We start from the raw sequence: 7,412 nt of genomic DNA, 5'->3' as shown, positions 1-7,412 counted from the left end.
GAACCAGACAACTTGAGGTTGCTCCCCAGGACCCACAAGCTGCTTCCCAGAGTACTCACAATGTGACTCCAAGTCACAAGCAGGATATAACTCCATGAGGAGTGCAAATGCAGAGACGGAGTGATCCTGACCTTGTCTTGCACCCAGAGACCACTTCCTGCCCAGTACCACTTAATAATACCCTAACCCTCCACCTCCACCACCATAGGCCCACACTAATACCAACTTTCCTCCTAAAGGTAAAATGCCAGCATTCTCCAGGCTTATCAAAGTACACGAAAACACGAGCATATGGGCTGAATAAAAACAGCAGAAAAAAACGGGTTTTAAACTGGTCAAACGCACTGACCAATGGAGGGCCGCCACGAGGTACAACACCCGAACATGGGCCCTGTAAGGAGGGTGCCTGACATCCTGATGACCACCCGCTGAAGCAGAGACCTCTGAACTTTACCTAGGGCTTCAGGCTGGCCCATCACCTCCTACGTGAACGGCTGACAATCCACCTATCCACTCGCAGCTATACCTGTCCTACACCTGAGCACTACACCTGCAGCCTAGATCCCTGCTCTCTCAGGTTCTGAGCTCCGTGCCCCCAACAGCTAGTCACTTGGACTCCTTAATCCCTAAATACTGTATTTGTGCCAGATGGTGGTGGTATAGTCCCTTAACCCCAACACTTGGGAGGCAGAGGCAGGTTGGTCTCTGTGGATTTGAGGCTAGCCTGGTCTAGAATGAATTCCAGGACAGCCAAAGCTACACAGAAACCCTATCTTGGAAAATCAAACGAACAAAACCAAGCAAACCAAACCAACAAATGTAGCAGCTATCTGCCTCTGCCTCCAGGAAGGCCTCTGTGAACTCTAACCTTGAATAGCCATTCAAAAACATTACATTGCAGTGTGAGGTGTAATGTGTGACCCAAGAGTTATCATTTATTAAGAGAGTGAGAACAGGACTACTCAGCAAATTACGTCAATACAAGAGATGCAGACTGCCAGTTTATTATTCAGGAAATTCTAACATCATGGAGAGAGAGAATGGAGAGATTTGTGTCTATGCTTCTGACAGTACCCCCACACCAGGGCTACCTTCCAGGGTTACCAGTATCTTGAGCAGGAAGCGGTGGGAAACAGACATCGCTAGGGTTTCCTTGGAACAGGCATGGCTATGACCCTGGAGGGAATCAGCACAAATTTCCAGGTTTTTGAGCCCTAGAACAGTAAGACTCAGGGACAGAGTCGGAGACAGGCAGTTTACTAGAAAGAAAGGGAGAGAGGGAGACAGAAGTCAAGCCAGGAGGTGCACGCCTTTATTCTTAGGGCAGAGGCAGGGACATCTCTTGAGTTTAGGGTCTACACAGTGAGTTCCAGGTCAGCCAAGAAGAGACCCTGTTTTATAAACAAACAAACAAACAAACCAAACAGACAATAAGGCCAGCCAAGGCGAGACCCTGTCTTATGAGTAAATTAAAGAAAGAATGAAAGATAGAGGCACCCAGTGAGTGGAAGTGGGAAAGACGGGGTGCTCAAAGTCCTCATCTCTGTGAGTTCTGGTCCTCTATAGTTATTTACATAGCAAACATAGCAAGCACCTCTACCTCTTTACGTTACCGCGAGTCCGGTACACGCCACTTAGGTGGGACGACTTTCCAGTCCCTGCTTACTGGTTTCTTTCGTTAATCTCTCGGCATCCCCAGCCTCCCTCCTACTTCAGCTCTCAGAGCTGCTACAGGGGACAGGCTGGCCCTGTCCCATCCACGCTACCGTCGCGTCTCGGGGTTCCTCCACGGGGGTCACATGGGACCCTGGTCACCAACCCCGCCCATCAAGTGGAAAGTGACGGGGCTGTAACCCAGGACCTGCCGTTCAGTTCCACGGGCGCCTGATTGCCGCTGTCCAGAAGCCACTTTTGCAGAGTGCCAGGTCGATCACGTGTCGCCAGGGGGAGCGGTCACGTGCGGCCTCGAACGATCATGTGAGTCCTCAAGCCAATCACCGAAGCCTGGAAGAAGGGGCATTGCGATTGGCTCATTTTCCTCCCGTGAACATCGCGAGATTCAGGGTCAGTTTCCGATTGGTCGACGCGCTGCGTCATCTCCCTGCGCCAGCGTTTAGGTGAAGGCGGTCGGTCTCCCTGTTCTGTGCGCCGTGGGACAAGCGTCTAAGCTTGGGTCCAGGCCTTTTGCGGTCCTCACTCCCCTCCCGCCAAGGGACGCGGTCCCCTCTGCGGCTTCCTCTAGACGTCGCTGCCTTGTCCTAAGTCAGCCTGCGTTCGAGCTGCCGAACCGAGGTTTCGTGCGGCTTCCTGGCGCGGTGACTCATCCAGTCACGTGCACCGTGGAGGCTGCGCCGTGCGGAGATCTCCGCCCTGCCGAGATGGCGGGGAACTTCCCGGGGCCGCCCTTGCCCTGCTGCCGAGTTCTGGTGCAGCTGTGCTGAGCTGATATTCTGTTGACTTTGAACTCTTCTCCGCTTTCTGCATGCGCTTCGTCTCATTCATTCCTACAGGGTACCTGCTGCCATCCGCTTGCTCTTTGGTTTGGATGCCGGGTATCCGTGCTGAGTCCCAACTCTGATGCTCCTGCCTCCACCTTTCCAGTGTTGGGATGGAAGGCGTATGTCAGCACGTCCGCCTTACACACATACGTACATTTGATTGCCTCTCCACTCGGATCTTGCTGTTCTCGCTGACCCCACATTTATCTGTACATTGCGTCCATCAGACGCAGTGTTGAGTGTCCCACACGGTGCCAGACTGAAGGTACAGCGATGAGTAGGGTAATAGGGACATTGCTTGTACAGGGCTCACGGGGCTAGCCTGGGGTGACTGGTAGGAGGGATGTTTTTGCAAGCTCCCTCTTGGCTGCAGTGTGGAATGTTTGAGAAGAAGGTGTTGGGCCGGCAGGAAAAGTTAGCCCTGAGGTGAGGATGAATTCGAATTTGGAATGATTGCCAGAACCTTTCTAGTTTCAATTTGCCCTAATTTTATGGAGACCGCTCAGCAGTTAGGTCCGTGTACAGTTCTTCCGGACAATCCGAGTTTAGAGTCCCACGTTCGTGACAGACTATAACCCTAGCCCCAGGGGACCCAACACCCTCTTGCTTCCCTGGGCACTTGAACTCATATGTACAAATCCACAAACACATTTAAAAAAATAAAATCTTAAGGAGTGAGAGCGTGGGCTGGGGTTTTCTCACTTCTCCGCTCACATTTGCATCTAGCAACACTTCAGGCAGGTGAGGATAATTCCTGGTTTCTGTTTCTCAGCATGGAAAACAGTGCGGCCGGGAGTAGCTGGCCTTACTGCTCAGTCTAGGTGAATTTTGCTGATGGCTGAATTTTTTGAAGCGGAATTGCAGAGTCAAAATACATGACACCCTGCAGGGTGGAACGTGTTTTTTTTTTTTTTTTGGTTTTTCGAGACAGGGTTTCTCTGTATAGCTCTGGCTGTCCTGGCACTCACTTTGTAGACCAGGCTGGCCTCGAACTCAGAAATCCGCCTGCCTCTGCCTCCCGAGTGCTGGGATTAAAGGCGTGCGCCACCACGCCCGGCTACATTTTTTTTTAAAGATTTATTTATTTATTTATTTATTTATTATATGTAAGTACACTGTAGCTGTCTTCAGACACTCCTGAAGAGGGCATCAGATCTCATTAGGGATGGTTGTGAGCCATCATATGGTTGCTGGGATTTGAACTCTGGACCTTTGGAAGAGCAGTCGGTGCTCTTACTCACTGAACCATCTCTCCAGCCCTCAGTTGCATTTTTAAGGGTCCTACAAATCTGCAAGCCACCAACAATAAACTGAAGTGACCCACCCTTCCTCACCTGCCACTGGGATTACTTTCCTGTCCTTCCAGAAGCATTGACTTGTGGCCCTGAGATCTGCATAGGATGGCTACACTGCCAGTGGGAGCCCCTGCTTACCTGCCTCTGCTGGCTTTGCGTCCTCCTCGGTAGTATTCCTCACACCTACACGGCATGCCTGTGTCTCTTTTGGCATGTAGGTGGAGGTAGAATTTCTGTTAAGGGTGTCTACTTTAAACCAGCTCCTTGCCTGCAGCCAGCCAGCTGGGAAGCAGTGGAGTACCATTGCCTAAGCCAGTGGTGCTTCCTGCAGCCATAGTTCTGCAGAGCAGTGAAGTTTAATGCAGTGTATCCCGTTTGATGCCTTCTCGTGGTGTAGAGGGAGCCTGTCACAGGAAACAGAAATGCAGCTACTTTCTGTAGACTCCAGGCTGTCACCTGTGGCAGGTGGCATCCCATGGAAGATCAGGCACTTGTCACTCACCATTTAAAGAAAAACCTCTTTCCTACGGGGGTGGTATACTGTTGTTGGGAGGTCTGGGATCTTCCATACTCCTGAAACTGGGAGAGAATGCCATTGCTTTCATTTGTAATTCATGACCACGGCCTCATCTTTTAACTAAGTTGCTCAGAAAGCTCAAATCTCCCACCATCTTTAAAGACAACAGCAAAACAAACAAACTCCCTTCTGCAGGCTGGAGAGATGGCTCCGTGGTTAAGAACACTGACTGCTTTTCCAGAGGTCCTGAGTTCAATTCCCAGCAACCACATGGTGGCTCACAGCCATCTGTAATGAGATCTGATGCCCTCTTCTGGTGTGTCTGAAGACAGCTACGGTATACTCAGAAATAATAATAAATCATATATTTTTAAAAAGCTTCCCTTCTATTTCAGTGGATCATCTCCCCATGCTCCCGCTCAAGGCCAACCCTTGTAAGAATTGTACTGATGCTCTGAGTTTAAGTCTTGTATCCCTTCATGAAGGGAAATCAGAGCAGAAGCCTAGTGAGAAAGCCATAAAAGACACTGCTTGGTGGGTCACTAACTTGCTTTAAACTTTTTATTTAGTTTTTTTTTTTTTTCCCCCAGGGGGAGGTGAGGACAGGTCCTATGTTCTGAGGACAAGGCCAGCTTCGAACTAACTCACTTTTAACCCAGAACCACCTGGCCATGCGGTGGTCCCTTTAAACTTCAGTTCCCAGTCAGGCCAACTCTTCACAGACGGATTTATAGAACAACCAATAATGACAATTGCCCAATGGAGGCTCGTTTCTCAAGTGACTCTGAGATGTACCAAGCTGACAGTTAATGATAAGTAGGTGCTAGCTAGAGGATGATCTTGTCTCTGAGGAAGAGATTTTACACAGTTTCAACTTGAGACCACCTTACAGACCACGCTGGAGTCTTGCCAATGATGTGTGGGACCACAGTTAACCAGGATTGCTTAGTTATACATACCTCTTGTCCTCTCTAAACCTCGCCTTCCAGTTAGTACTCCAAAGGTAGACTTGACGGTCGGGGGAGTCAGCAGAGCTCATTTGTTTGCTTCCTAATGTCATCACATTGAATTTAATCTCGTCTGCTTTTCCCAACAAGTCTCTTTTAACTATCCTACTGAAAATGAGTGGGCAAGCCTAGCCTTTTAAGGCTGCTTAGGGCCCTAGTTTTGACACTGACTTTTCTGGTAACATTAACAAACTCCATATAGACCGTTTCCTGCTAAACACACAGGCATCTCCAGTAAGCTGTGAGATCCCCTTTCCTCGTTCCCCACCACACTGCTGCGCCCATTCCCATGTTGCCTGGGTTCTCTTGGTTCTCAAGCGCTTGCTGCTGACCTCTGTGCCGCTGCAGCAGCACCCTGGGTTACCCTGTTTCATGGCCACACGCTCTTGGCCCTATGTCTGCATGTGGAATTTGTCACCTTAACCTCGAATAGAGACGCACGAACTTTTCCCCAGCATAATTCCACAGAGCCCACAAATCAGCTGCTCCTACATCCTAACTCAGCCACTCCCTCCACCTTCTCAATGGGAAGCAGCTCACCCTGTTCATAGCACTTGGGGTCACTTTCACCCACTGTGCCAGGTTCTTTAATGTTAGTGTTCAGTTCCCTGAGGCGAGAGTCCATTCTTCATGTGGAATAGTTGTCCCAGTCTGTCCCTAACCAGTCTGTCCCAGTCCATAGTAACAAATCATCATGGACTGTGTCATTTTAACATTCTACTTTTATGTGTATGGGTGTTTTGCTTGCCCCTTCCCTTCCCTTCGTGTGTGTGTGTGTGTGTGTTTTGGTGGCTGTGGAGGTCGGAAGAGTATCACAACTGCAGTTATTGATAGCTGTGAGCCACCATGTGGGTGCTGGGAATCAAACCCGGGTCTTCTGGAAGAACAGCCAATGCTCTTACTCAGTAAGCCACCACTCCAGCCCTGGAATGGGTAATTTTAAAATTTGTAAAGTTTAATGATTTTGTCTGTATGAGCATAGGTGTGTGTGTGTGTGTGTGTGTGTAGTGTGTGTGTTTTACATGCATGTCGGGGTCAAAGGGTACTTTGCTTGAGTTGGTTTCTCTCCAGCCACAGTGTAGGATGTAGGTAGGGACTGAAGTCAGGTCATCAGCCCTGTTGACAAACACTTCTGCCCATTCAGGTGCCTGTTTCCTTCTGGGCTAGGACAGAGCTGTCTGGGGCTGTGCCCTTCAGCCCTCCTCAGTGGCCATTCAGTCTCATTTCCAGAGCTTTCCATATTCTCAGATGGGCTGCAAAGCTGACCACAGGCTCTGGACTCTTCTTTGCCTGGGGCTGTATAGTGAGAAGAGCTTCAAGTCGAGACTGCATATGGCAAATGAGACTGGTGGTGTACTACTCTATCTGTCACTGTTATGGGTCAAGTTCCCAGACCTCCCTGCACTCTGTTCCTCTTGTGAGCTGCTGGGAGACAGGTTAACTTTTCCCCAAAGGGGACTGGCTTTTGTCTCCAGTGCTCAAAGGTAGCAGCTATGCCATGATTATCCTGCCTGATTAAGAATGCTTTTTGTTCTTTTGGGGACCAGGGCCATGATGGGTATACCATGCTGATAATATGGTCTGGGTGGTGGTGGTGGTATGGCGGGGGTTTAGTGTCAGCTCTGCTCCTGGAGGGGATGGATACTAAGACCAGACTATATGTAACTAACCGTGAAGACACAAATGAGCTTCCCAGGGGTACAGTCCTCCAGGTGAGCCTCCGCACACTCCTGCCAGTGCTGAAGGCCAGAGGTGAGCAGAAGGCAGCTGACACCCAAGCCAAGCCCATTTTCTCAGCCTGGGCATCTGCCTGTTGATTGTACCATGGCTCTTCAGCTGCTGCCCGAAACCCTAATACAGATAATATTCGATTGCCTCAGCTTGCTAAGGCATTCTAGGAGCATCTTATGCCTAAGGGTGCATGGGGACTTCCAGAACCTATGAGTCTTTTAAGCCAGACTTCCACAGCCCTGGGTTGCAGATAAGGGTGCTGGTGAGAACAGGCTCATTGCAGTTGGCCAGTGTGTTCCTCCAGCAGTAGGGCTGTGGTGATGGGCTTACACAGCAGGCCTTTGTCTTACAGTTCCCTAGCACA

The sequence above is a fragment of the Mus caroli genome, unplaced genomic scaffold (assembly GCF_978045245.1).
Source record: "Mus caroli unplaced genomic scaffold, Mus_caroli_1 scaffold_14, whole genome shotgun sequence".
Lineage (NCBI taxonomy): Eukaryota > Metazoa > Chordata > Mammalia > Rodentia > Muridae > Mus > Mus caroli.
The sequence above is the reverse complement of the archived record's forward strand: the minus strand, read 5'-3'. Positions refer to the sequence as shown.